The 27,172-nt window shown below is 28.6% G+C and overlaps 40 non-coding genes across 40 annotated transcripts; all 40 read right to left on the reverse strand.

Moving 5' to 3' along the window:
- Positions 1-270: 270 nt before the first annotated feature.
- Positions 271-389, reverse strand: LOC129609364 (5S ribosomal RNA). Its single transcript, XR_008696975.1, has one exon. It is a non-coding gene; the product is annotated as a 5S ribosomal RNA (ribosomal RNA).
- Positions 390-948: 559 nt separating this feature from the next.
- LOC129609365 (5S ribosomal RNA) lies at positions 949-1,067 on the reverse strand. Its single transcript, XR_008696976.1, has one exon. It is a non-coding gene; the product is annotated as a 5S ribosomal RNA (ribosomal RNA).
- Positions 1,068-1,626: 559 nt separating this feature from the next.
- Positions 1,627-1,745, reverse strand: LOC129609367 (5S ribosomal RNA). Its single transcript, XR_008696978.1, has one exon. It is a non-coding gene; the product is annotated as a 5S ribosomal RNA (ribosomal RNA).
- A 559-nt stretch (positions 1,746-2,304) lies between these two features.
- Positions 2,305-2,423, reverse strand: LOC129609368 (5S ribosomal RNA). The gene has a single exon (XR_008696979.1). It is a non-coding gene; the product is annotated as a 5S ribosomal RNA (ribosomal RNA).
- A 565-nt stretch (positions 2,424-2,988) lies between these two features.
- On the reverse strand, positions 2,989-3,107 carry LOC129609345 (5S ribosomal RNA). Its single transcript, XR_008696957.1, has one exon. It is a non-coding gene; the product is annotated as a 5S ribosomal RNA (ribosomal RNA).
- A 560-nt stretch (positions 3,108-3,667) lies between these two features.
- LOC129609369 (5S ribosomal RNA) lies at positions 3,668-3,786 on the reverse strand. Its single transcript, XR_008696980.1, has one exon. It is a non-coding gene; the product is annotated as a 5S ribosomal RNA (ribosomal RNA).
- A 559-nt stretch (positions 3,787-4,345) lies between these two features.
- LOC129609370 (5S ribosomal RNA) lies at positions 4,346-4,464 on the reverse strand. The gene has a single exon (XR_008696981.1). It is a non-coding gene; the product is annotated as a 5S ribosomal RNA (ribosomal RNA).
- A 559-nt stretch (positions 4,465-5,023) lies between these two features.
- Positions 5,024-5,142, reverse strand: LOC129609371 (5S ribosomal RNA). Its single transcript, XR_008696982.1, has one exon. It is a non-coding gene; the product is annotated as a 5S ribosomal RNA (ribosomal RNA).
- A 559-nt stretch (positions 5,143-5,701) lies between these two features.
- Positions 5,702-5,820, reverse strand: LOC129609346 (5S ribosomal RNA). Its single transcript, XR_008696958.1, has one exon. It is a non-coding gene; the product is annotated as a 5S ribosomal RNA (ribosomal RNA).
- A 560-nt stretch (positions 5,821-6,380) lies between these two features.
- LOC129609349 (5S ribosomal RNA) lies at positions 6,381-6,499 on the reverse strand. Its single transcript, XR_008696961.1, has one exon. It is a non-coding gene; the product is annotated as a 5S ribosomal RNA (ribosomal RNA).
- Positions 6,500-7,058: 559 nt separating this feature from the next.
- LOC129609372 (5S ribosomal RNA) lies at positions 7,059-7,177 on the reverse strand. The gene has a single exon (XR_008696983.1). It is a non-coding gene; the product is annotated as a 5S ribosomal RNA (ribosomal RNA).
- Positions 7,178-7,736: 559 nt separating this feature from the next.
- Positions 7,737-7,855, reverse strand: LOC129609373 (5S ribosomal RNA). Its single transcript, XR_008696984.1, has one exon. It is a non-coding gene; the product is annotated as a 5S ribosomal RNA (ribosomal RNA).
- A 560-nt stretch (positions 7,856-8,415) lies between these two features.
- LOC129609374 (5S ribosomal RNA) lies at positions 8,416-8,534 on the reverse strand. Its single transcript, XR_008696985.1, has one exon. It is a non-coding gene; the product is annotated as a 5S ribosomal RNA (ribosomal RNA).
- Positions 8,535-9,093: 559 nt separating this feature from the next.
- Positions 9,094-9,212, reverse strand: LOC129609375 (5S ribosomal RNA). The gene has a single exon (XR_008696986.1). It is a non-coding gene; the product is annotated as a 5S ribosomal RNA (ribosomal RNA).
- A 559-nt stretch (positions 9,213-9,771) lies between these two features.
- LOC129609376 (5S ribosomal RNA) lies at positions 9,772-9,890 on the reverse strand. The gene has a single exon (XR_008696987.1). It is a non-coding gene; the product is annotated as a 5S ribosomal RNA (ribosomal RNA).
- Positions 9,891-10,449: 559 nt separating this feature from the next.
- On the reverse strand, positions 10,450-10,568 carry LOC129609347 (5S ribosomal RNA). Its single transcript, XR_008696959.1, has one exon. It is a non-coding gene; the product is annotated as a 5S ribosomal RNA (ribosomal RNA).
- A 560-nt stretch (positions 10,569-11,128) lies between these two features.
- Positions 11,129-11,247, reverse strand: LOC129609378 (5S ribosomal RNA). The gene has a single exon (XR_008696989.1). It is a non-coding gene; the product is annotated as a 5S ribosomal RNA (ribosomal RNA).
- A 559-nt stretch (positions 11,248-11,806) lies between these two features.
- LOC129609379 (5S ribosomal RNA) lies at positions 11,807-11,925 on the reverse strand. The gene has a single exon (XR_008696990.1). It is a non-coding gene; the product is annotated as a 5S ribosomal RNA (ribosomal RNA).
- A 565-nt stretch (positions 11,926-12,490) lies between these two features.
- LOC129609348 (5S ribosomal RNA) lies at positions 12,491-12,609 on the reverse strand. Its single transcript, XR_008696960.1, has one exon. It is a non-coding gene; the product is annotated as a 5S ribosomal RNA (ribosomal RNA).
- A 560-nt stretch (positions 12,610-13,169) lies between these two features.
- LOC129609380 (5S ribosomal RNA) lies at positions 13,170-13,288 on the reverse strand. The gene has a single exon (XR_008696991.1). It is a non-coding gene; the product is annotated as a 5S ribosomal RNA (ribosomal RNA).
- Positions 13,289-13,847: 559 nt separating this feature from the next.
- Positions 13,848-13,966, reverse strand: LOC129609352 (5S ribosomal RNA). The gene has a single exon (XR_008696964.1). It is a non-coding gene; the product is annotated as a 5S ribosomal RNA (ribosomal RNA).
- A 560-nt stretch (positions 13,967-14,526) lies between these two features.
- On the reverse strand, positions 14,527-14,645 carry LOC129609381 (5S ribosomal RNA). The gene has a single exon (XR_008696992.1). It is a non-coding gene; the product is annotated as a 5S ribosomal RNA (ribosomal RNA).
- Positions 14,646-15,211: 566 nt separating this feature from the next.
- Positions 15,212-15,330, reverse strand: LOC129609382 (5S ribosomal RNA). The gene has a single exon (XR_008696993.1). It is a non-coding gene; the product is annotated as a 5S ribosomal RNA (ribosomal RNA).
- Positions 15,331-15,896: 566 nt separating this feature from the next.
- Positions 15,897-16,015, reverse strand: LOC129609383 (5S ribosomal RNA). The gene has a single exon (XR_008696994.1). It is a non-coding gene; the product is annotated as a 5S ribosomal RNA (ribosomal RNA).
- A 566-nt stretch (positions 16,016-16,581) lies between these two features.
- On the reverse strand, positions 16,582-16,700 carry LOC129609385 (5S ribosomal RNA). Its single transcript, XR_008696995.1, has one exon. It is a non-coding gene; the product is annotated as a 5S ribosomal RNA (ribosomal RNA).
- A 565-nt stretch (positions 16,701-17,265) lies between these two features.
- Positions 17,266-17,384, reverse strand: LOC129609386 (5S ribosomal RNA). The gene has a single exon (XR_008696996.1). It is a non-coding gene; the product is annotated as a 5S ribosomal RNA (ribosomal RNA).
- Positions 17,385-17,950: 566 nt separating this feature from the next.
- Positions 17,951-18,069, reverse strand: LOC129609387 (5S ribosomal RNA). The gene has a single exon (XR_008696997.1). It is a non-coding gene; the product is annotated as a 5S ribosomal RNA (ribosomal RNA).
- Positions 18,070-18,635: 566 nt separating this feature from the next.
- Positions 18,636-18,754, reverse strand: LOC129609388 (5S ribosomal RNA). Its single transcript, XR_008696998.1, has one exon. It is a non-coding gene; the product is annotated as a 5S ribosomal RNA (ribosomal RNA).
- A 566-nt stretch (positions 18,755-19,320) lies between these two features.
- LOC129609390 (5S ribosomal RNA) lies at positions 19,321-19,439 on the reverse strand. Its single transcript, XR_008697000.1, has one exon. It is a non-coding gene; the product is annotated as a 5S ribosomal RNA (ribosomal RNA).
- Positions 19,440-20,004: 565 nt separating this feature from the next.
- On the reverse strand, positions 20,005-20,123 carry LOC129609391 (5S ribosomal RNA). Its single transcript, XR_008697001.1, has one exon. It is a non-coding gene; the product is annotated as a 5S ribosomal RNA (ribosomal RNA).
- A 566-nt stretch (positions 20,124-20,689) lies between these two features.
- LOC129609392 (5S ribosomal RNA) lies at positions 20,690-20,808 on the reverse strand. Its single transcript, XR_008697002.1, has one exon. It is a non-coding gene; the product is annotated as a 5S ribosomal RNA (ribosomal RNA).
- Positions 20,809-21,373: 565 nt separating this feature from the next.
- On the reverse strand, positions 21,374-21,492 carry LOC129609393 (5S ribosomal RNA). The gene has a single exon (XR_008697003.1). It is a non-coding gene; the product is annotated as a 5S ribosomal RNA (ribosomal RNA).
- A 565-nt stretch (positions 21,493-22,057) lies between these two features.
- On the reverse strand, positions 22,058-22,176 carry LOC129609394 (5S ribosomal RNA). Its single transcript, XR_008697004.1, has one exon. It is a non-coding gene; the product is annotated as a 5S ribosomal RNA (ribosomal RNA).
- Positions 22,177-22,741: 565 nt separating this feature from the next.
- Positions 22,742-22,860, reverse strand: LOC129609395 (5S ribosomal RNA). The gene has a single exon (XR_008697005.1). It is a non-coding gene; the product is annotated as a 5S ribosomal RNA (ribosomal RNA).
- A 565-nt stretch (positions 22,861-23,425) lies between these two features.
- LOC129609396 (5S ribosomal RNA) lies at positions 23,426-23,544 on the reverse strand. Its single transcript, XR_008697006.1, has one exon. It is a non-coding gene; the product is annotated as a 5S ribosomal RNA (ribosomal RNA).
- Positions 23,545-24,109: 565 nt separating this feature from the next.
- On the reverse strand, positions 24,110-24,228 carry LOC129609397 (5S ribosomal RNA). The gene has a single exon (XR_008697007.1). It is a non-coding gene; the product is annotated as a 5S ribosomal RNA (ribosomal RNA).
- A 565-nt stretch (positions 24,229-24,793) lies between these two features.
- Positions 24,794-24,912, reverse strand: LOC129609398 (5S ribosomal RNA). Its single transcript, XR_008697008.1, has one exon. It is a non-coding gene; the product is annotated as a 5S ribosomal RNA (ribosomal RNA).
- Positions 24,913-25,478: 566 nt separating this feature from the next.
- Positions 25,479-25,597, reverse strand: LOC129609399 (5S ribosomal RNA). The gene has a single exon (XR_008697009.1). It is a non-coding gene; the product is annotated as a 5S ribosomal RNA (ribosomal RNA).
- Positions 25,598-26,163: 566 nt separating this feature from the next.
- Positions 26,164-26,282, reverse strand: LOC129609401 (5S ribosomal RNA). Its single transcript, XR_008697011.1, has one exon. It is a non-coding gene; the product is annotated as a 5S ribosomal RNA (ribosomal RNA).
- Positions 26,283-26,848: 566 nt separating this feature from the next.
- On the reverse strand, positions 26,849-26,967 carry LOC129609402 (5S ribosomal RNA). The gene has a single exon (XR_008697012.1). It is a non-coding gene; the product is annotated as a 5S ribosomal RNA (ribosomal RNA).
- Positions 26,968-27,172: the final 205 nt, after the last annotated feature.

The following is a 27,172-nucleotide window of genomic DNA, read 5'->3' on the forward strand; positions in this document are numbered from 1 at the left end:
ATATTAAGGATTTTTTTTAATTACCTACATATTGTTTTTCAGTAATTAAAAAAATTCTATCAAAAAAATTTTTCATTGAGTTGTAAGACTCAACAGAATTTAATTGGATTTCTCGTCATCATACTAATAAACGAAGGAGCAACAGTAGTAAAATATAAATCTACAATAAATCCTCATAAAAAAATTAGTTGCATAGGAATAAATTCATACAAAACGTTATTCATAATATTTTTATTAAAGTTTGTAAAAAAAATACAAAAAGTTGACTGATGCCAACAACACGCGGTGTTCCCAAGCGGTCCCCCATCTAAGTACTAACCGCGCCCGACGTTGCTTAACTTCGGTGATCAGACGAGAACCGGTGTGTTCAACGTGGTATGGTCGTTGGCAAAATAACATCATCCAAAACTCTTTATAATTCAAAAATAATCTACTGTAACTAAACATTCTTTTCCGATTGTTCAGATACAAAAAATTTTACTATGTGTATGTATTATTAACACAATACATGGCATTTAATATAGAAGTAGTCAGTATTAAATTTAACAATCAGCAATACAGATACTTGTTGTTTGCAACATAATTATGATGATTAATAATTTCTTTATTACACTAATATGAAAATTGATTTTGTTATTGAAAAGAGTTTGTAGAATTTAGTTTTGCTAAACTTCAAAATATATTAAGGATTTTTTTAATTACCTACATATTGTTTTTCAGTAATTAAAAAAATTCTATCAAAAAAATTTTTCATTGAGTTGTAAGACTCAACAGAATTTAATTGGATTTCTCGTCATCATACTAATAAACGAAGGAGCAACAGTAGTAATACATAAATCCACAATAAATCCTCATAAAAAAATTAGTTGCATAGGAATAAATTCATACAAAACGTTATTCATAATATTTTTATTAAAGTTTGTAAAAAAAATGCAAAAAGTTGACTGATGCCAACAACACGCGGTGTTCCCAAGCGGTCCCCCATCTAAGTACTAACCGCGCCCGACGTTGCTTAACTTCGGTGATCAGACGAGAACCGGTGTGTTCAACGTGGTATGGTCGTTGGCAAAATAACATCATCCAAAACTCTTTATAATTCAAAAATAATCTACTGTAACTAAACATTCTTTTCCGATTGTTCAGATACAAAAAATTTTACTATGTGTATGTATTATTAACACAATACATGGCATTTAATATAGAAGTAGTCAGTATTAAATTTAACAATCAGCAATACAGATACTTGTTGTTTGCAACATAATTATGATGATTAATAATTTCTTTATTACACTAATATGAAAATTGATTTTGTTATTGAAAAGAATTTGTAGAATTTAGTTTTGCTAAACTTCAAAATATATTAAGGATTTTTTTAATTACCTACATATTGTTTTCCAGTAATTAAAAAAATTCTATCAAAAAAATTTTTCATTGAGTTGTAAGACTCAACAGAATTTAATTGGATTTCTCGTCATCATACTAATAAACGAAGGAGCAACAGTAGTAAAATATAAATCTACAATAAATCCTCATAAAAAAATTAGTTGCATAGGAATAAATTCATATAAAACGTTATTCATAATATTTTTCTTAAAGTTTGTAAAAAAAATACAAAAAGTTGACTGATGCCAACAACACGCGGTGTTCCCAAGCGGTCCCCCATCTAAGTACTAACCGCGCCCGACGTTGCTTAACTTCGGTGATCAGACGAGAACCGGTGTGTTCAACGTGGTATGGTCGTTGGCAAAATAACATCATCCAAAACTCTTTATAATTCAAAAATAATCTACTGTAACTAAACATTCTTTTCCGATTGTTCAGATACAAAAAATTTTACTATGTGTATGTATTATTAACACAATACATGGCATTTAATATAGAAGTAGTCAGTATTAAATTTAACAATCAGCAATACAGATACTTGTTGTTTGCAACATAATTATGATGATTAATAATTTCTTTATTACACTAATATGAAAATTGATTTTGTTATTGAAAAGAGTTTGTAGAATTTAGTTTTGCTAAACTTCAAAATATATTAAGGATTTTTTTAATTACCTACATATTGTTTTTCAGTAATTAAAAAAATTCTATCAAAAAAATTTTTCATTGAGTTGTAAGACTCAACAGAATTTAATTGGATTTCTCGTCATCATACTAATAAACGAAGGAGCAACAGTAGTAATACATAAATCCACAATAAATCCTCATAAAAAAATTAGTTGCATAGGAATAAATTCATACAAAACGTTATTCATAATATTTTTATTAAAGTTTGTAAAAAAAATGCAAAAAGTTGACTGATGCCAACAACACGCGGTGTTCCCAAGCGGTCCCCCATCTAAGTACTAACCGCGCCCGACGTTGCTTAACTTCGGTGATCAGACGAGAACCGGTGTGTTCAACGTGGTATGGTCGTTGGCAAAATAACATCATCCAAAACTCTTTATAATTCAAAAATAATCTACTGTAACTAAACATTCTTTTCCGATTGTTCAGATACAAAAAATTTTACTATGTGTATGTATTACGAGTATTAACACAATACATGGCATTTAATATAGAAGTAGTCAGTATTAAATTTAACAATCAGCAATACAGATACTTGTTGTTTGCAACATAATTATGATGATTAATAATTTCTTTATTACACTAATATGAAAATTGATTTTGTTATTGAAAAGAGTTTGTAGAATTTAGTTTTGCTAAACTTCAAAATATATTAAGGATTTTTTTAATTACCTACATATTGTTTTTCAGTAATTAAAAAAATTCTATCAAAAAAATTTTTCATTGAGTTGTAAGACTCAACAGAATTTAATTGGATTTCTCGTCATCATACTAATAAACGAAGGAGCAACAGTAGTAATACATAAATCCACAATAAATCCTCATAAAAAAATTAGTTGCATAGGAATAAATTCATACAAAACGTTATTCATAATATTTTTATTAAAGTTTGTAAAAAAAATGCAAAAAGTTGACTGATGCCAACAACACGCGGTGTTCCCAAGCGGTCCCCCATCTAAGTACTAACCGCGCCCGACGTTGCTTAACTTCGGTGATCAGACGAGAACCGGTGTGTTCAACGTGGTATGGTCGTTGACAAAATAACATCATCCAAAACTCTTTATAATCCAAAAATAATCTACTGCAACTAAAAATTCTTTTCCGATTGTTCAGATACAAAAAATTATACTATGTGTATGTATTATTAACACAATACATGGCATTTAATATAGAAGTAGTCAGTATTAAATTTAACAATCAGCAATACAGATACTTGTTGTTTGCAACATAATTATGATGATTAATAATTTCTTTATTACACTAATATGAAAATTGATTTTGTTATTGAAAAGAGTTTGTAGAATTTAGTTTTGCTAAACTTCAAAATATATTAAGGATTTTTTTAATTACCTACATATTGTTTTTCAGTAATTAAAAAAATTCTATCAAAAAAATTTTTCATTGAGTTGTAAGACTCAACAGAATTTAATTGGATTTCTCGTCATCATACTAATAAACGAAGGAGCAACAGTAGTAATACATAAATCCACAATAAATCCTCATAAAAAAATTAGTTGCATAGGAATAAATTCATATAAAACGTTATTCACAATAATTTTTGTTAAGGTTTGTAAAAAAAATGCAAAAAGTTGACTGATGCCAACAACACGCGGTGTTCCCAAGCGGTCCCCCATCTAAGTACTAACCGCGCCCGACGTTGCTTAACTTCGGTGATCAGACGAGAACCGGTGTGTTCAACGTGGTATGGTCGTTGGCAAAATAACATCATCCAAAACTCTTTATAATCCAAAAATAATCTACTGTAACTAAACATTCTTTTCCGATTGTTCAGATACAAAAAATTTTACTATGTGTATGTATTATTAACACAATACATGGCATTTAATATAGAAGTAGTCAGTATTAAATTTAACAATCAGCAATACAGATACTTGTTGTTTGCAACATAATTATGATGATTAATAATTTCTTTATTACACTAATATGAAAATTGATTTTGTTATTGAAAAGAATTTGTAGAATTTAGTTTTGCTAAACTTCAAAATATATTAAGGATTTTTTTAATTACCTACATATTGTTTTCCAGTAATTAAAAAAATTCTATCAAAAAAATTTTTCATTGAGTTGTAAGACTCAACAGAATTTAATTGGATTTCTCGTCATCATACTAATAAACGAAGGAGCAACAGTAGTAAAATATAAATCTACAATAAATCCTCATAAAAAAATTAGTTGCATAGGAATAAATTCATATAAAACGTTATTCATAATATTTTTCTTAAAGTTTGTAAAAAAAATACAAAAAGTTGACTGATGCCAACAACACGCGGTGTTCCCAAGCGGTCCCCCATCTAAGTACTAACCGCGCCCGACGTTGCTTAACTTCGGTGATCAGACGAGAACCGGTGTGTTCAACGTGGTATGGTCGTTGGCAAAATAACATCATCCAAAACTCTTTATAATTCAAAAATAATCTACTGTAACTAAACATTCTTTTCCGATTGTTCAGATACAAAAAATTTTACTATGTGTATGTATTATTAACACAATACATGGCATTTAATATAGAAGTAGTCAGTATTAAATTTAACAATCAGCAATACAGATACTTGTTGTTTGCAACATAATTATGATGATTAATAATTTCTTTATTACACTAATATGAAAATTGATTTTGTTATTGAAAAGAATTTGTAGAATTTAGTTTTGCTAAACTTCAAAATATATTAAGGATTTTTTTAATTACCTACATATTGTTTTCCAGTAATTAAAAAAATTCTATCAAAAAAATTTTTCATTGAGTTGTAAGACTCAACAGAATTTAATTGGATTTCTCGTCATCATACTAATAAACGAAGGAGCAACAGTAGTAAAATATAAATCTACAATAAATCCTCATAAAAAAATTAGTTGCATAGGAATAAATTCATATAAAACGTTATTCATAATATTTTTCTTAAAGTTTGTAAAAAAAATACAAAAAGTTGACTGATGCCAACAACACGCGGTGTTCCCAAGCGGTCCCCCATCTAAGTACTAACCGCGCCCGACGTTGCTTAACTTCGGTGATCAGACGAGAACCGGTGTGTTCAACGTGGTATGGTCGTTGGCAAAATAACATCATCCAAAACTCTTTATAATTCAAAAATAATCTACTGTAACTAAACATTCTTTTCCGATTGTTCAGATACAAAAAATTTTACTATGTGTATGTATTATTAACACAATACATGGCATTTAATATAGAAGTAGTCAGTATTAAATTTAACAATCAGCAATACAGATACTTGTTGTTTGCAACATAATTATGATGATTAATAATTTCTTTATTACACTAATATGAAAATTGATTTTGTTATTGAAAAGAGTTTGTAGAATTTAGTTTTGCTAAACTTCAAAATATATTAAGGATTTTTTTAATTACCTACATATTGTTTTTCAGTAATTAAAAAAATTCTATCAAAAAAATTTTTCATTGAGTTGTAAGACTCAACAGAATTTAATTGGATTTCTCGTCATCATACTAATAAACGAAGGAGCAACAGTAGTAATACATAAATCCACAATAAATCCTCATAAAAAAATTAGTTGCATAGGAATAAATTCATACAAAACGTTATTCATAATATTTTTATTAAAGTTTGTAAAAAAAATGCAAAAAGTTGACTGATGCCAACAACACGCGGTGTTCCCAAGCGGTCCCCCATCTAAGTACTAACCGCGCCCGACGTTGCTTAACTTCGGTGATCAGACGAGAACCGGTGTGTTCAACGTGGTATGGTCGTTGACAAAATAACATCATCCAAAACTCTTTATAATCCAAAAATAATCTACTGCAACTAAAAATTCTTTTCCGATTGTTCAGATACAAAAAATTATACTATGTGTATGTATTATTAACACAATACATGGCATTTAATATAGAAGTAGTCAGTATTAAATTTAACAATCAGCAATACAGATACTTGTTGTTTGCAACATAATTATGATGATTAATAATTTCTTTATTACACTAATATGAAAATTGATTTTGTTGTTGAAAAGAGTTTGTAGAATTTAGTTTTGCTAAACTTCAAAATATATTAAGGATTTTTTTTAATTACCTACATATTGTTTTTCAGTAATTAAAAAAATTCTATCAAAAAAATTTTTCATTGAGTTGTAAGACTCAACAGAATTTAATTGGATTTCTCGTCATCATACTAATAAACGAAGGAGCAACAGTAGTAAAATATAAATCTACAATAAATCCTCATAAAAAAATTAGTTGCATAGGAATAAATTCATACAAAACGTTATTCATAATATTTTTATTAAAGTTTGTAAAAAAAATACAAAAAGTTGACTGATGCCAACAACACGCGGTGTACCCAAGCGGTCCCCCATCTAAGTACTAACCGCGCCCGACGTTGCTTAACTTCGGTGATCAGACGAGAACCGGTGTGTTCAACGTGGTATGGTCGTTGGCAAAATAACATCATCCAAAACTCTTTATAATTCAAAAATAATCTACTGTAACTAAACATTCTTTTCCGATTGTTCAGATACAAAAAATTTTACTATGTGTATGTATTATTAACACAATACATGGCATTTAATATAGAAGTAGTCAGTATTAAATTTAACAATCAGCAATACAGATACTTGTTGTTTGCAACATAATTATGATGATTAATAATTTCTTTATTACACTAATATGAAAATTGATTTTGTTATTGAAAAGAATTTGTAGAATTTAGTTTTGCTAAACTTCAAAATATATTAAGGATTTTTTTAATTACCTACATATTGTTTTCCAGTAATTAAAAAAATTCTATCAAAAAAATTTTTCATTGAGTTGTAAGACTCAACAGAATTTAATTGGATTTCTCGTCATCATACTAATAAACGAAGGAGCAACAGTAGTAAAATATAAATCTACAATAAATCCTCATAAAAAAATTAGTTGCATAGGAATAAATTCATATAAAACGTTATTCATAATATTTTTCTTAAAGTTTGTAAAAAAAATACAAAAAGTTGACTGATGCCAACAACACGCGGTGTTCCCAAGCGGTCCCCCATCTAAGTACTAACCGCGCCCGACGTTGCTTAACTTCGGTGATCAGACGAGAACCGGTGTGTTCAACGTGGTATGGTCGTTGGCAAAATAACATCATCCAAAACTCTTTATAATTCAAAAATAATCTACTGTAACTAAACATTCTTTTCCGATTGTTCAGATACAAAAAATTTTACTATGTGTATGTATTATTAACACAATACATGGCATTTAATATAGAAGTAGTCAGTATTAAATTTAACAATCAGCAATACAGATACTTGTTGTTTGCAACATAATTATGATGATTAATAATTTCTTTATTACACTAATATGAAAATTGATTTTGTTATTGAAAAGAGTTTGTAGAATTTAGTTTTGCTAAACTTCAAAATATATTAAGGATTTTTTTAATTACCTACATATTGTTTTTCAGTAATTAAAAAAATTCTATCAAAAAAATTTTTCATTGAGTTGTAAGACTCAACAGAATTTAATTGGATTTCTCGTCATCATACTAATAAACGAAGGAGCAACAGTAGTAATACATAAATCCACAATAAATCCTCATAAAAAAATTAGTTGCATAGGAATAAATTCATACAAAACGTTATTCATAATATTTTTATTAAAGTTTGTAAAAAAAATGCAAAAAGTTGACTGATGCCAACAACACGCGGTGTTCCCAAGCGGTCCCCCATCTAAGTACTAACCGCGCCCGACGTTGCTTAACTTCGGTGATCAGACGAGAACCGGTGTGTTCAACGTGGTATGGTCGTTGGCAAAATAACATCATCCAAAACTCTTTATAATTCAAAAATAATCTACTGTAACTAAACATTCTTTTCCGATTGTTCAGATACAAAAAATTTTACTATGTGTATGTATTATTAACACAATACATGGCATTTAATATAGAAGTAGTCAGTATTAAATTTAACAATCAGCAATACAGATACTTGTTGTTTGCAACATAATTATGATGATTAATAATTTCTTTATTACACTAATATGAAAATTGATTTTGTTGTTGAAAAGAGTTTGTAGAATTTAGTTTTGCTAAACTTCAAAATATATTAAGGATTTTTTTTAATTACCTACATATTGTTTTTCAGTAATTAAAAAAATTCTATCAAAAAAATTTTTCATTGAGTTGTAAGACTCAACAGAATTTAATTGGATTTCTCGTCATCATACTAATAAACGAAGGAGCAACAGTAGTAAAATATAAATCTACAATAAATCCTCATAAAAAAATTAGTTGCATAGGAATAAATTCATACAAAACGTTATTCATAATATTTTTATTAAAGTTTGTAAAAAAAATACAAAAAGTTGACTGATGCCAACAACACGCGGTGTTCCCAAGCGGTCCCCCATCTAAGTACTAACCGCGCCCGACGTTGCTTAACTTCGGTGATCAGACGAGAACCGGTGTGTTCAACGTGGTATGGTCGTTGGCAAAATAACATCATCCAAAACTCTTTATAATTCAAAAATAATCTACTGTAACTAAACATTCTTTTCCGATTGTTCAGATACAAAAAATTTTACTATGTGTATGTATTATTAACACAATACATGGCATTTAATATAGAAGTAGTCAGTATTAAATTTAACAATCAGCAATACAGATACTTGTTGTTTGCAACATAATTATGATGATTAATAATTTCTTTATTACACTAATATGAAAATTGATTTTGTTATTGAAAAGAGTTTGTAGAATTTAGTTTTGCTAAACTTCAAAATATATTAAGGATTTTTTTAATTACCTACATATTGTTTTTCAGTAATTAAAAAAATTCTATCAAAAAAATTTTTCATTGAGTTGTAAGACTCAACAGAATTTAATTGGATTTCTCGTCATCATACTAATAAACGAAGGAGCAACAGTAGTAATACATAAATCCACAATAAATCCTCATAAAAAAATTAGTTGCATAGGAATAAATTCATACAAAACGTTATTCATAATATTTTTATTAAAGTTTGTAAAAAAAATGCAAAAAGTTGACTGATGCCAACAACACGCGGTGTTCCCAAGCGGTCCCCCATCTAAGTACTAACCGCGCCCGACGTTGCTTAACTTCGGTGATCAGACGAGAACCGGTGTGTTCAACGTGGTATGGTCGTTGGCAAAATAACATCATCCAAAACTCTTTATAATTCAAAAATAATCTACTGTAACTAAACATTCTTTTCCGATTGTTCAGATACAAAAAATTTTACTATGTGTATGTATTATTAACACAATACATGGCATTTAATATAGAAGTAGTCAGTATTAAATTTAACAATCAGCAATACAGATACTTGTTGTTTGCAACATAATTATGATGATTAATAATTTCTTTATTACACTAATATGAAAATTGATTTTGTTATTGAAAAGAATTTGTAGAATTTAGTTTTGCTAAACTTCAAAATATATTAAGGATTTTTTTAATTACCTACATATTGTTTTCCAGTAATTAAAAAAATTCTATCAAAAAAATTTTTCATTGAGTTGTAAGACTCAACAGAATTTAATTGGATTTCTCGTCATCATACTAATAAACGAAGGAGCAACAGTAGTAAAATATAAATCTACAATAAATCCTCATAAAAAAATTAGTTGCATAGGAATAAATTCATATAAAACGTTATTCATAATATTTTTCTTAAAGTTTGTAAAAAAAATACAAAAAGTTGACTGATGCCAACAACACGCGGTGTTCCCAAGCGGTCCCCCATCTAAGTACTAACCGCGCCCGACGTTGCTTAACTTCGGTGATCAGACGAGAACCGGTGTGTTCAACGTGGTATGGTCGTTGGCAAAATAACATCATCCAAAACTCTTTATAATTCAAAAATAATCTACTGTAACTAAACATTCTTTTCCGATTGTTCAGATACAAAAAATTTTACTATGTGTATGTATTATTAACACAATACATGGCATTTAATATAGAAGTAGTCAGTATTAAATTTAACAATCAGCAATACAGATACTTGTTGTTTGCAACATAATTATGATGATTAATAATTTCTTTATTACACTAATATGAAAATTGATTTTGTTATTGAAAAGAGTTTGTAGAATTTAGTTTTGCTAAACTTCAAAATATATTAAGGATTTTTTTAATTACCTACATATTGTTTTTCAGTAATTAAAAAAATTCTATCAAAAAAATTTTTCATTGAGTTGTAAGACTCAACAGAATTTAATTGGATTTCTCGTCATCATACTAATAAACGAAGGAGCAACAGTAGTAATACATAAATCCACAATAAATCCTCATAAAAAAATTAGTTGCATAGGAATAAATTCATACAAAACGTTATTCATAATATTTTTATTAAAGTTTGTAAAAAAAATGCAAAAAGTTGACTGATGCCAACAACACGCGGTGTTCCCAAGCGGTCCCCCATCTAAGTACTAACCGCGCCCGACGTTGCTTAACTTCGGTGATCAGACGAGAACCGGTGTGTTCAACGTGGTATGGTCGTTGACAAAATAACATCATCCAAAACTCTTTATAATCCAAAAATAATCTACTGCAACTAAAAATTCTTTTCCGATTGTTCAGATACAAAAAATTATACTATGTGTATGTATTATTAACACAATACATGGCATTTAATATAGAAGTAGTCAGTATTAAATTTAACAATCAGCAATACAGATACTTGTTGTTTGCAACATAATTATGATGATTAATAATTTCTTTATTACACTAATATGAAAATTGATTTTGTTATTGAAAAGAGTTTGTAGAATTTAGTTTTGCTAAACTTCAAAATATATTAAGGATTTTTTTAATTACCTACATATTGTTTTTCAGTAATTAAAAAAATTCTATCAAAAAAATTTTTCATTGAGTTGTAAGACTCAACAGAATTTAATTGGATTTCTCGTCATCATACTAATAAACGAAGGAGCAACAGTAGTAATACATAAATCCACAATAAATCCTCATAAAAAAATTAGTTGCATAGGAATAAATTCATATAAAACGTTATTCACAATAATTTTTGTTAAGGTTTGTAAAAAAAATGCAAAAAGTTGACTGATGCCAACAACACGCGGTGTTCCCAAGCGGTCCCCCATCTAAGTACTAACCGCGCCCGACGTTGCTTAACTTCGGTGATCAGACGAGAACCGGTGTGTTCAACGTGGTATGGTCGTTGGCAAAATAACATCATCCAAAACTCTTTATAATCCAAAAATAATCTACTGTAACTAAACATTCTTTTCCGATTGTTCAGATACAAAAAATTTTACTATGTGTATGTATTATTAACACAATACATGGCATTTAATATAGAAGTAGTCAGTATTAAATTTAACAATCAGCAATACAGATACTTGTTGTTTGCAACATAATTATGATGATTAATAATTTCTTTATTACACTAATATGAAAATTGATTTTGTTATTGAAAAGAATTTGTAGAATTTAGTTTTGCTAAACTTCAAAATATATTAAGGATTTTTTTAATTACCTACATATTGTTTTCCAGTAATTAAAAAAATTCTATCAAAAAAATTTTTCATTGAGTTGTAAGACTCAACAGAATTTAATTGGATTTCTCGTCATCATACTAATAAACGAAGGAGCAACAGTAGTAAAATATAAATCTACAATAAATCCTCATAAAAAAATTAGTTGCATAGGAATAAATTCATATAAAACGTTATTCATAATATTTTTCTTAAAGTTTGTAAAAAAAATACAAAAAGTTGACTGATGCCAACAACACGCGGTGTTCCCAAGCGGTCCCCCATCTAAGTACTAACCGCGCCCGACGTTGCTTAACTTCGGTGATCAGACGAGAACCGGTGTGTTCAACGTGGTATGGTCGTTGGCAAAATAACATCATCCAAAACTCTTTATAATTCAAAAATAATCTACTGTAACTAAACATTCTTTTCCGATTGTTCAGATACAAAAAATTTTACTATGTGTATGTATTACGAGTATTAACACAATACATGGCATTTAATATAGAAGTAGTCAGTATTAAATTTAACAATCAGCAATACAGATACTTGTTGTTTGCAACATAATTATGATGATTAATAATTTCTTTATTACACTAATATGAAAATTGATTTTGTTATTGAAAAGAGTTTGTAGAATTTAGTTTTGCTAAACTTCAAAATATATTAAGGATTTTTTTAATTACCTACATATTGTTTTTCAGTAATTAAAAAAATTCTATCAAAAAAATTTTTCATTGAGTTGTAAGACTCAACAGAATTTAATTGGATTTCTCGTCATCATACTAATAAACGAAGGAGCAACAGTAGTAATACATAAATCCACAATAAATCCTCATAAAAAAATTAGTTGCATAGGAATAAATTCATACAAAACGTTATTCATAATATTTTTATTAAAGTTTGTAAAAAAAATGCAAAAAGTTGACTGATGCCAACAACACGCGGTGTTCCCAAGCGGTCCCCCATCTAAGTACTAACCGCGCCCGACGTTGCTTAACTTCGGTGATCAGACGAGAACCGGTGTGTTCAACGTGGTATGGTCGTTGACAAAATAACATCATCCAAAACTCTTTATAATCCAAAAATAATCTACTGCAACTAAAAATTCTTTTCCGATTGTTCAGATACAAAAAATTATACTATGTGTATGTATTATTAACACAATACATGGCATTTAATATAGAAGTAGTCAGTATTAAATTTAACAATCAGCAATACAGATACTTGTTGTTTGCAACATAATTATGATGATTAATAATTTCTTTATTACACTAATATGAAAATTGATTTTGTTATTGAAAAGAGTTTGTAGAATTTAGTTTTGCTAAACTTCAAAATATATTAAGGATTTTTTTAATTACCTACATATTGTTTTTCAGTAATTAAAAAAATTCTATCAAAAAAATTTTTCATTGAGTTGTAAGACTCAACAGAATTTAATTGGATTTCTCGTCATCATACTAATAAACGAAGGAGCAACAGTAGTAATACATAAATCCACAATAAATCCTCATAAAAAAATTAGTTGCATAGGAATAAATTCATATAAAACGTTATTCACAATAATTTTTGTTAAGGTTTGTAAAAAAAATGCAAAAAGTTGACTGATGCCAACAACACGCGGTGTTCCCAAGCGGTCCCCCATCTAAGTACTAACCGCGCCCGACGTTGCTTAACTTCGGTGATCAGACGAGAACCGGTGTGTTCAACGTGGTATGGTCGTTGGCAAAATAACATCATCCAAAACTCTTTATAATCCAAAAATAATCTACTGTAACTAAACATTCTTTTCCGATTGTTCAGATACAAAAAATTTTACTATGTGTATGTATTATTAACACAATACATGGCATTTAATATAGAAGTAGTCAGTATTAAATTTAACAATCAGCAATACAGATACTTGTTGTTTGCAACATAATTATGATGATTAATAATTTCTTTATTACACTAATATGAAAATTGATTTTGTTATTGAAAAGAATTTGTAGAATTTAGTTTTGCTAAACTTCAAAATATATTAAGGATTTTTTTAATTACCTACATATTGTTTTCCAGTAATTAAAAAAATTCTATCAAAAAAATTTTTCATTGAGTTGTAAGACTCAACAGAATTTAATTGGATTTCTCGTCATCATACTAATAAACGAAGGAGCAACAGTAGTAAAATATAAATCTACAATAAATCCTCATAAAAAAATTAGTTGCATAGGAATAAATTCATATAAAACGTTATTCATAATATTTTTCTTAAAGTTTGTAAAAAAAATACAAAAAGTTGACTGATGCCAACAACACGCGGTGTTCCCAAGCGTTCCCCCATCTAAGTACTAACCGCGCCCGACGTTGCTTAACTTCGGTGATCAGACGAGAACCGGTGTGTTCAACGTGGTATGGTCGTTGGCAAAATAACATCATCCAAAACTCTTTATAATTCAAAAATAATCTACTGTAACTAAACATTCTTTTCCGATTGTTCAGATACAAAAAATTTTACTATGTGTATGTATTATTAACACAATACATGGCATTTAATATAGAAGTAGTCAGTATTAAATTTAACAATCAGCAATACAGATACTTGTTGTTTGCAACATAATTATGATGATTAATAATTTCTTTATTACACTAATATGAAAATTGATTTTGTTATTGAAAAGAGTTTGTAGAATTTAGTTTTGCTAAACTTCAAAATATATTAAGGATTTTTTTTAATTACCTACATATTGTTTTTCAGTAATTAAAAAAATTCTATCAAAAAAATTTTTCATTGAGTTGTAAGACTCAACAGAATTTAATTGGATTTCTCGTCATCATACTAATAAACGAAGGAGCAACAGTAGTAATACATAAATCCACAATAAATCCTCATAAAAAAATTAGTTGCATAGGAATAAATTCATACAAAACGTTATTCATAATATTTTTATTAAAGTTTGTAAAAAAAATGCAAAAAGTTGACTGATGCCAACAACACGCGGTGTTCCCAAGCGGTCCCCCATCTAAGTACTAACCGCGCCCGACGTTGCTTAACTTCGGTGATCAGACGAGAACCGGTGTGTTCAACGTGGTATGGTCGTTGGCAAAATAACATCATCCAAAACTCTTTATAATTCAAAAATAATCTACTGTAACTAAACATTCTTTTCCGATTGTTCAGATACAAAAAATTTTACTATGTGTATGTATTACGAGTATTAACACAATACATGGCATTTAATATAGAAGTAGTCAGTATTAAATTTAACAATCAGCAATACAGATACTTGTTGTTTGCAACATAATTATGATGATTAATAATTTCTTTATTACACTAATATGAAAATTGATTTTGTTATTGAAAAGAGTTTGTAGAATTTAGTTTTGCTAAACTTCAAAATATATTAAGGATTTTTTTTAATTACCTACATATTGTTTTTCAGTAATTAAAAAAATTCTATCAAAAAAATTTTTCATTGAGTTGTAAGACTCAACAGAATTTAATTGGATTTCTCGTCATCATACTAATAAACGAAGGAGCAACAGTAGTAATACATAAATCCACAATAAATCCTCATAAAAAAATTAGTTGCATAGGAATAAATTCATACAAAACGTTATTCATAATATTTTTATTAAAGTTTGTAAAAAAAATGCAAAAAGTTGACTGATGCCAACAACACGCGGTGTTCCCAAGCGGTCCCCCATCTAAGTACTAACCGCGCCCGACGTTGCTTAACTTCGGTGATCAGACGAGAACCGGTGTGTTCAACGTGGTATGGTCGTTGGCAAAATAACATCATCCAAAACTCTTTATAATTCAAAAATAATCTACTGTAACTAAACATTCTTTTCCGATTGTTCAGATACAAAAAATTTTACTATGTGTATGTATTACGAGTATTAACACAATACATGGCATTTAATATAGAAGTAGTCAGTATTAAATTTAACAATCAGCAATACAGATACTTGTTGTTTGCAACATAATTATGATGATTAATAATTTCTTTATTACACTAATATGAAAATTGATTTTGTTATTGAAAAGAGTTTGTAGAATTTAGTTTTGCTAAACTTCAAAATATATTAAGGATTTTTTTTAATTACCTACATATTGTTTTTCAGTAATTAAAAAAATTCTATCAAAAAAATTTTTCATTGAGTTGTAAGACTCAACAGAATTTAATTGGATTTCTCGTCATCATACTAATAAACGAAGGAGCAACAGTAGTAATACATAAATCCACAATAAATCCTCATAAAAAAATTAGTTGCATAGGAATAAATTCATACAAAACGTTATTCATAATATTTTTATTAAAGTTTGTAAAAAAAATGCAAAAAGTTGACTGATGCCAACAACACGCGGTGTTCCCAAGCGGTCCCCCATCTAAGTACTAACCGCGCCCGACGTTGCTTAACTTCGGTGATCAGACGAGAACCGGTGTGTTCAACGTGGTATGGTCGTTGGCAAAATAACATCATCCAAAACTCTTTATAATTCAAAAATAATCTACTGTAACTAAACATTCTTTTCCGATTGTTCAGATACAAAAAATTTTACTATGTGTATGTATTACGAGTATTAACACAATACATGGCATTTAATATAGAAGTAGTCAGTAGTAAATTTAACAATCAGCAATACAGATACTTGTTGTTTGCAACATAATTATGATGATTAATAATTTCTTTATTACACTAATATGAAAATTGATTTTGTTGTTGAAAAGAGTTTGTAGAATTTAGTTTTGCTAAACTTCAAAATATATTAAGGATTTTTTTTAATTACCTACATATTGTTTTTCAGTAATTAAAAAAATTCTATCAAAAAAATTTTTCATTGAGTTGTAAGACTCAACAGAATTTAATTGGATTTCTCGTCATCATACTAATAAACGAAGGAGCAACAGTAGTAATATATAAATCCACAATAAATCCTCATAAAAAAATTAGTTGCATAGGAATAAATTCATACAAAACGTTATTCATAATATTTTTGTTAAGGTTTGTAAAAAAAATGCAAAAAGTTGACTGATGCCAACAACACGCGGTGTTCCCAAGCGGTCCCCCATCTAAGTACTAACCGCGCCCGACGTTGCTTAACTTCGGTGATCAGACGAGAACCGGTGTGTTCAACGTGGTATGGTCGTTGGCAAAATAACATCATCCAAAACTCTTTATAATTCAAAAATAATCTACTGTAACTAAACATTCTTTTCCGATTGTTCAGATACAAAAAATTTTACTATGTGTATGTATTACGAGTATTAACACAATACATGGCATTTAATATAGAAGTAGTCAGTATTAAATTTAACAATCAGCAATACAGATACTTGTTGTTTGCAACATAATTATGATGATTAATAATTTCTTTATTACACTAATATGAAAATTGATTTTGTTATTGAAAAGAATTTGTAGAATTTAGTTTTGCTAAACTTCAAAATATATTAAGGATTTTTTTAATTACCTACATATTGTTTTCCAGTAATTAAAAAAATTCTATCAAAAAAATTTTTCATTGCGTTGTAAGACTCAACAGAATTTAATTGGATTTCTCGTCATCATACTAATAAACGAAGGAGCAACAGTAGCAATATATAAATCCACAATAAATCCTCATAAAAAAATTAGTTGCATAGGAATAAATTCATACAAAACGTTATTCATAATATTTTTATTAAAGTTTGTAAAAAAAATGCAAAAAGTTGACTGATGCCAACAACACGCGGTGTTCCCAAGCGGTCCCCCATCTAAGTACTAACCGCGCCCGACGTTGCTTAACTTCGGTGATCAGACGAGAACCGGTGTGTTCAACGTGGTATGGTCGTTGGCAAAATAACATCATCCAAAACTCTTTATAATTCAAAAATAATCTACTGTAACTAAACATTCTTTTCCGATTGTTCAGATACAAAAAATTTTACTATGTGTATGTATTACGAGTATTAACACAATACATGGCATTTAATATAGAAGTAGTCAGTAGTAAATTTAACAATCAGCAATACAGACACTTGTTGTTTGCAACATAATTATGATGATTAATAATTTCTTTATTACACTAATATGAAAATTGATTTTGTTGTTGAAAAGAGTTTGTAGAATTTAGTTTTGCTAAACTTCAAAATATATTAAGGATTTTTTTTAATTACCTACATATTGTTTTTCAGTAATTAAAAAAATTCTATCAAAAAAATTTTTCATTGAGTTGTAAGACTCAACAGAATTTAATTGGATTTCTCGTCATCATACTAATAAACGAAGGAGCAACAGTAGTAATACATAAATCCACAATAAATCCTCATAAAAAAATTAGTTGCATAGGAATAAATTCATACAAAACGTTATTCATAATATTTTTATTAAAGTTTGTAAAAAAAATGCAAAAAGTTGACTGATGCCAACAACACGCGGTGTTCCCAAGCGGTCCCCCATCTAAGTACTAACCGCGCCCGACGTTGCTTAACTTCGGTGATCAGACGAGAACCGGTGTGTTCAACGTGGTATGGTCGTTGGCAAAATAACATCATCCAAAACTCTTTATAATTCAAAAATAATCTACTGTAACTAAACATTCTTTTCCGATTGTTCAGATACAAAAAATTTTACTATGTGTATGTATTACGAGTATTAACACAATACATGGCATTTAATATAGAAGTAGTCAGTAGTAAATTTAACAATCAGCAATACAGATACTTGTTGTTTGCAACATAATTATGATGATTAATAATTTCTTTATTACACTAATATGAAAATTGATTTTGTTATTGAAAAGAGTTTGTAGAATTTAGTTTTGCTAAACTTCAAAATATATTAAGGATTTTTTTTAATTACCTACATATTGTTTTTCAGTAATTAAAAAAATTCTATCAAAAAAATTTTTCATTGAGTTGTAAGACTCAACAGAATTTAATTGGATTTCTCGTCATCATACTAATAAACGAAGGAGCAACAGTAGTAATACATAAATCCACAATAAATCCTCATAAAAAAATTAGTTGCATAGGAATAAATTCATACAAAACGTTATTCATAATATTTTTATTAAAGTTTGTAAAAAAAATGCAAAAAGTTGACTGATGCCAACAACACGCGGTGTTCCCAAGCGGTCCCCCATCTAAGTACTAACCGCGCCCGACGTTGCTTAACTTCGGTGATCAGACGAGAACCGGTGTGTTCAACGTGGTATGGTCGTTGGCAAAATAACATCATCCAAAACTCTTTATAATTCAAAAATAATCTACTGTAACTAAACATTCTTTTCCGATTGTTCAGATACAAAAAATTTTACTATGTGTATGTATTACGAGTATTAACACAATACATGGCATTTAATATAGAAGTAGTCAGTAGTAAATTTAACAATCAGCAATACAGATACTTGTTGTTTGCAACATAATTATGATGATTAATAATTTCTTTATTACACTAATATGAAAATTGATTTTGTTGTTGAAAAGAGTTTGTAGAATTTAGTTTTGCTAAACTTCAAAATATATTAAGGATTTTTTTTAATTACCTACATATTGTTTTTCAGTAATTAAAAAAATTCTATCAAAAAAATTTTTCATTGAGTTGTAAGACTCAACAGAATTTAATTGGATTTCTCGTCATCATACTAATAAACGAAGGAGCAACAGTAGTAATATATAAATCCACAATAAATCCTCATAAAAAAATTAGTTGCATAGGAATAAATTCATACAAAACGTTATTCATAATATTTTTGTTAAGGTTTGTAAAAAAAATGCAAAAAGTTGACTGATGCCAACAACACGCGGTGTTCCCAAGCGGTCCCCCATCTAAGTACTAACCGCGCCCGACGTTGCTTAACTTCGGTGATCAGACGAGAACCGGTGTGTTCAACGTGGTATGGTCGTTGGCAAAATAACATCATCCAAAACTCTTTATAATTCAAAAATAATCTACTGTAACTAAACATTCTTTTCCGATTGTTCAGATACAAAAAATTTTACTATGTGTATGTATTACGAGTATTAACACAATACATGGCATTTAATATAGAAGTAGTCAGTATTAAATTTAACAATCAGCAATACAGATACTTGTTGTTTGCAACATAATTATGATGATTAATAATTTCTTTATTACACTAATATGAAAATTGATTTTGTTATTGAAAAGAATTTGTAGAATTTAGTTTTGCTAAACTTCAAAATATATTAAGGATTTTTTTAATTACCTACATATTGTTTTCCAGTAATTAAAAAAATTCTATCAAAAAAATTTTTCATTGCGTTGTAAGACTCAACAGAATTTAATTGGATTTCTCGTCATCATACTAATAAACGAAGGAGCAACAGTAGCAATATATAAATCCACAATAAATCCTCATAAAAAAATTAGTTGCATAGGAATAAATTCATACAAAACGTTATTCATAATATTTTTATTAAAGTTTGTAAAAAAAATGCAAAAAGTTGACTGATGCCAACAACACGCGGTGTTCCCAAGCGGTCCCCCATCTAAGTACTAACCGCGCCCGACGTTGCTTAACTTCGGTGATCAGACGAGAACCGGTGTGTTCAACGTGGTATGGTCGTTGGCAAAATAACATCATCCAAAACTCTTTATAATTCAAAAATAATCTACTGTAACTAAACATTCTTTTCCGATTGTTCAGATACAAAAAATTTTACTATGTGTATGTATTACGAGTATTAACACAATACATGGCATTTAATATAGAAGTAGTCAGTAGTAAATTTAACAATCAGCAATACAGACACTTGTTGTTTGCAACATAATTATGATGATTAATAATTTCTTTATTACACTAATATGAAAATTGATTTTGTTGTTGAAAAGAGTTTGTAGAATTTAGTTTTGCTAAACTTCAAAATATATTAAGGATTTTTTTTAATTACCTACATATTGTTTTTCAGTAATTAAAAAAATTCTATCAAAAAAATTTTTCATTGAGTTGTAAGACTCAACAGAATTTAATTGGATTTCTCGTCATCATACTAATAAACGAAGGAGCAACAGTAGTAATACATAAATCCACAATAAATCCTCATAAAAAAATTAGTTGCATAGGAATAAATTCATACAAAACGTTATTCATAATATTTTTATTAAAGTTTGTAAAAAAAATGCAAAAAGTTGACTGATGCCAACAACACGCGGTGTTCCCAAGCGGTCCCCCATCTAAGTACTAACCGCGCCCGACGTTGCTTAACTTCGGTGATCAGACGAGAACCGGTGTGTTCAACGTGGTATGGTCGTTGGCAAAATAACATCATCCAAAACTCTTTATAATTCAAAAATAATCTACTGTAACTAAACATTCTTTTCCGATTGTTCAGATACAAAAAATTTTACTATGTGTATGTATTACGAGTATTAACACAATACATGGCATTTAATATAGAAGTAGTCAGTATTAAATTTAACAATCAGCAATACAGATACTTGTTGTTTGCAACATAATTATGATGATTAATAATTTCTTTATTACACTAATATGAAAATTGATTTTGTTATTGAAAAGAATTTGTAGAATTTAGTTTTGCTAAACTTCAAAATATATTAAGGATTTTTTTAATTACCTACATATTGTTTTCCAGTAATTAAAAAAATTCTATCAAAAAAATTTTTCATTGCGTTGTAAGACTCAACAGAATTTAATTGGATTTCTCGTCATCATACTAATAAACGAAGGAGCAACAGTAGCAATATATAAATCCACAATAAATCCTCATAAAAAAATTAGTTGCATAGGAATAAATTCATACAAAACGTTATTCATAATATTTTTATTAAAGTTTGTAAAAAAAATGCAAAAAGTTGACTGATGCCAACAACACGCGGTGTTCCCAAGCGGTCCCCCATCTAAGTACTAACCGCGCCCGACGTTGCTTAACTTCGGTGATCAGACGAGAACCGGTGTGTTCAACGTGGTATGGTCGTTGGCAAAATAACATCATCCAAAACTCTTTATAATTCAAAAATAATCTACTGTAACTAAACATTCTTTTCCGATTGTTCAGATACAAAAAATTTTACTATGTGTATGTATTACGAGTATTAACACAATACATGGCATTTAATATAGAAGTAGTCAGTATTAAATTTAACAATCAGCAATACAGATACTTGTTGTTTGCAACATAATTATGATGATTAATAATTTCTTTATTACACTAATATGAAAATTGATTTTGTTATTGAAAAGAATTTGTAGAATTTAGTTTTGCTAAACTTCAAAATATATTAAGGATTTTTTTAATTACCTACATATTGTTTTCCAGTAATTAAAAAAATTCTATCAAAAAAATTTTTCATTGCGTTGTAAGACTCAACAGAATTTAATTGGATTTCTCGTCATCATACTAATAAACGAAGGAGCAACAGTAGCAATATATAAATCCACAATAAATCCTCATAAAAAAATTAGTTGCATAGGAATAAATTCATACAAAACGTTATTCATAATATTTTTATTAAAGTTTGTAAAAAAAATGCAAAAAGTTGACTGATGCCAACAACACGCGGTGTTCCCAAGCGGTCCCCCATCTAAGTACTAACCGCGCCCGACGTTGCTTAACTTCGGTGATCAGACGAGAACCGGTGTGTTCAACGTGGTATGGTCGTTGGCAAAATAACATCATCCAAAACTCTTTATAATTCAAAAATAATCTACTGTAACTAAACATTCTTTTCCGATTGTTCAGATACAAAAAATTTTACTATGTGTATGTATTACGAGTATTAACACAATACATGGCATTTAATATAGAAGTAGTCAGTATTAAATTTAACAATCAGCAATACAGATACTTGTTGTTTGCAACATAATTATGATGATTAATAATTTCTTTATTACACTAATATGAAAATTGATTTTGTTATTGAAAAGAATTTGTAGAATTTAGTTTTGCTAAACTTCAAAATATATTAAGGATTTTTTTAATTACCTACATATTGTTTTCCAGTAATTAAAAAAATTCTATCAAAAAAATTTTTCATTGCGTTGTAAGACTCAACAGAATTTAATTGGATTTCTCGTCATCATACTAATAAACGAAGGAGCAACAGTAGCAATATATAAATCCACAATAAATCCTCATAAAAAAATTAGTTGCATAGGAATAAATTCATACAAAACGTTATTCATAATATTTTTATTAAAGTTTGTAAAAAAAATGCAAAAAGTTGACTGATGCCAACAACACGCGGTGTTCCCAAGCGGTCCCCCATCTAAGTACTAACCGCGCCCGACGTTGCTTAACTTCGGTGATCAGACGAGAACCGGTGTGTTCAACGTGGTATGGTCGTTGGCAAAATAACATCATCCAAAACTCTTTATAATTCAAAAATAATCTACTGTAACTAAACATTCTTTTCCGATTGTTCAGATACAAAAAATTTTACTATGTGTATGTATTACGAGTATTAACACAATACATGGCATTTAATATAGAAGTAGTCAGTATTAAATTTAACAATCAGCAATACAGATACTTGTTGTTTGCAACATAATTATGATGATTAATAATTTCTTTATTACACTAATATGAAAATTGATTTTGTTATTGAAAAGAATTTGTAGAATTTAGTTTTGCTAAACTTCAAAATATATTAAGGATTTTTTTAATTACCTACATATTGTTTTCCAGTAATTAAAAAAATTCTATCAAAAAAATTTTTCATTGCGTTGTAAGACTCAACAGAATTTAATTGGATTTCTCGTCATCATACTAATAAACGAAGGAGCAACAGTAGCAATATATAAATCCACAATAAATCCTCATAAAAAAATTAGTTGCATAGGAATAAATTCATACAAAACGTTATTCATAATATTTTTATTAAAGTTTGTAAAAAAAATGCAAAAAGTTGACTGATGCCAACAACACGCGGTGTTCCCAAGCGGTCCCCCATCTAAGTACTAACCGCGCCCGACGTTGCTTAACTTCGGTGATCAGACGAGAACCGGTGTGTTCAACGTGGTATGGTCGTTGGCAAAATAACATCATCCAAAACTCTTTATAATTCAAAAATAATCTACTGTAACTAAACATTCTTTTCCGATTGTTCAGATACAAAAAATTTTACTATGTGTATGTATTACGAGTATTAACACAATACATGGCATTTAATATAGAAGTAGTCAGTATTAAATTTAACAATCAGCAATACAGATACTTGTTGTTTGCAACATAATTATGATGATTAATAATTTCTTTATTACACTAATATGAAAATTGATTTTGTTATTGAAAAGAATTTGTAGAATTTAGTTTTGCTAAACTTCAAAATATATTAAGGATTTTTTTAATTACCTACATATTGTTTTCCAGTAATTAAAAAAATTCTATCAAAAAAATTTTTCATTGCGTTGTAAGACTCAACAGAATTTAATTGGATTTCTCGTCATCATACTAATAAACGAAGGAGCAACAGTAGCAATATATAAATCCACAATAAATCCTCATAAAAAAATTAGTTGCATAGGAATAAATTCATACAAAACGTTATTCATAATATTTTTATTAAAGTTTGTAAAAAAAATGCAAAAAGTTGACTGATGCCAACAACACGCGGTGTTCCCAAGCGGTCCCCCATCTAAGTACTAACCGCGCCCGACGTTGCTTAACTTCGGTGATCAGACGAGAACCGGTGTGTTCAACGTGGTATGGTCGTTGGCAAAATAACATCATCCAAAACTCTTTATAATTCAAAAATAATCTACTGTAACTAAACATTCTTTTCCGATTGTTCAGATACAAAAAATTTTACTATGTGTATGTATTACGAGTATTAACACAATACATGGCATTTAATATAGAAGTAGTCAGTATTAAATTTAACAATCAGCAATACAGATACTTGTTGTTTGCAACATAATTATGATGATTAATAATTTCTTTATTACACTAATATGAAAATTGATTTTGTTATTGAAAAGAATTTGTAGAATTTAGTTTTGCTAAACTTCAAAATATATTAAGGATTTTTTTAATTACCTACATATTGTTTTCCAGTAATTAAAAAAATTCTATCAAAAAAATTTTTCATTGCGTTGTAAGACTCAACAGAATTTAATTGGATTTCTCGTCATCATACTAATAAACGAAGGAGCAACAGTAGCAATATATAAATCCACAATAAATCCTCATAAAAAAATTAGTTGCATAGGAATAAATTCATACAAAACGTTATTCATAATATTTTTATTAAAGTTTGTAAAAAAAATGCAAAAAGTTGACTGATGCCAACAACACGCGGTGTTCCCAAGCGGTCCCCCATCTAAGTACTAACCGCGCCCGACGTTGCTTAACTTCGGTGATCAGACGAGAACCGGTGTGTTCAACGTGGTATGGTCGTTGGCAAAATAACATCATCCAAAACTCTTTATAATTCAAAAATAATCTACTGTAACTAAACATTCTTTTCCGATTGTTCAGATACAAAAAATTTTACTATGTGTATGTATTACGAGTATTAACACAATACATGGCATTTAATATAGAAGTAGTCAGTAGTAAATTTAACAATCAGCAATACAGACACTTGTTGTTTGCAACATAATTATGATGATTAATAATTTCTTTATTACACTAATATGAAAATTGATTTTGTTGTTGAAAAGAGTTTGTAGAATTTAGTTTTGCTAAACTTCAAAATATATTAAGGATTTTTTTTAATTACCTACATATTGTTTTTCAGTAATTAAAAAAATTCTATCAAAAAAATTTTTCATTGAGTTGTAAGACTCAACAGAATTTAATTGGATTTCTCGTCATCATACTAATAAACGAAGGAGCAACAGTAGTAATACATAAATCCACAATAAATCCTCATAAAAAAATTAGTTGCATAGGAATAAATTCATACAAAACGTTATTCATAATATTTTTATTAAAGTTTGTAAAAAAAATGCAAAAAGTTGACTGATGCCAACAACACGCGGTGTTCCCAAGCGGTCCCCCATCTAAGTACTAACCGCGCCCGACGTTGCTTAACTTCGGTGATCAGACGAGAACCGGTGTGTTCAACGTGGTATGGTCGTTGGCAAAATAACATCATCCAAAACTCTTTATAATTCAAAAATAATCTACTGTAACTAAACATTCTTTTCCGATTGTTCAGATACAAAAAATTTTACTATGTGTATGTATTACGAGTATTAACACAATACATGGCATTTAATATAGAAGTAGTCAGTAGTAAATTTAACAATCAGCAATACAGATACTTGTTGTTTGCAACATAATTATGATGATTAATAATTTCTTTATTACACTAATATGAAAATTGATTTTGTTGTTGAAAAGAGTTTGTAGAATTTAGTTTTGCTAAACTTCAAAATATATTAAGGATTTTTTTTAATTACCTACATACTGTTTTTCAGTAATTAAAAAAATTCTATCAAAAAAATTTTTCATTGAGTTGTAAGACTCAACAGAATTTAATTGGATTTCTCGTCATCATACTAATAAACGAAGGAGCAACAGTAGTAATACATAAATCCACAATAAATCCTCATAAAAAAATTAGTTGCATAGGAATAAATTCATACAAAACGTTATTCATAATATTTTTATTAAAGTTTGTAAAAAAAATGCAAAAAGTTGACTGATGCCAACAACACGCGGTGTTCCCAAGCGGTCCCCCATCTAAGTACTAACCGCGCCCGACGTTGCTTAACTTCGGTGATCAGACGAGAACCGGTGTGTTCAACGTGGTATGGTCGTTGGCAAAATAACATCATCCAAAACTCTTTATAATTCAAAAATAATCTACTGTAACTAAACATTCTTTTCCGATTGTTCAGATACAAAAAATTTTACTATGTGTATGTATTACGAGTATTAACACAATACATGGCATTTAATATAGAAGTAGTCAGTAGTAAATTTAACAATCAGCAATACAGATACTTGTTGTTTGCAACATAATTATGATGATTAATAATTTCTTTATTACACTAATATGAAAATTGATTTTGTTATTGAAAAGAGTTTGTAGAATTTAGTTTTGCTAAACTTCAAAATATATTAAGGATTTTTTTTAATTACCTACATATTGTTTTTCAGTAATTAAAAAAATTCTATCAAAAAAATTTTTCATTGAGTTGTAAGACTCAACAGAATTTAATTGGATTTCTCGTCATCATACTAATAAACGAAGGAGCAACAGTAGTAATATATAAATCCACAATAAATCCTCATAAAAAAATTAGTTGCATAGGAATAAATTCATACAAAACGTTATTCATAATATTTTTATTAAAGTTTGTAAAAAAAATGCAAAAAGTTGACTGATGCCAACAACACGCGGTGTTCCCAAGCGGTCCCCCATCTAAGTACTAACCGCGCCCGACGTTGCTTAACTTCGGTGATCAGACGAGAACCGGTGTGTTCAACGTGGTATGGTCGTTGGCAAAATAACATCATCCAAAACTCTTTATAATTCAAAAATAATCTACTGTAACTAAACATTCTTTTCCGATTGTTCAGATACAAAAAATTTTACTATGTGTATGTATTACGAGTATTAACACAATACATGGCATTTAATATAGAAGTAGTCAGTAGTAAATTTAACAATCAGCAATACAGATACTTGTTGTTTGCAACATAATTATG

Source organism: Condylostylus longicornis, unplaced genomic scaffold (genome assembly GCF_029603195.1).
Source record: "Condylostylus longicornis isolate FDR11 unplaced genomic scaffold, ASM2960319v2 ptg000038l, whole genome shotgun sequence".
Classification (NCBI taxonomy): domain Eukaryota; kingdom Metazoa; phylum Arthropoda; class Insecta; order Diptera; family Dolichopodidae; genus Condylostylus; species Condylostylus longicornis.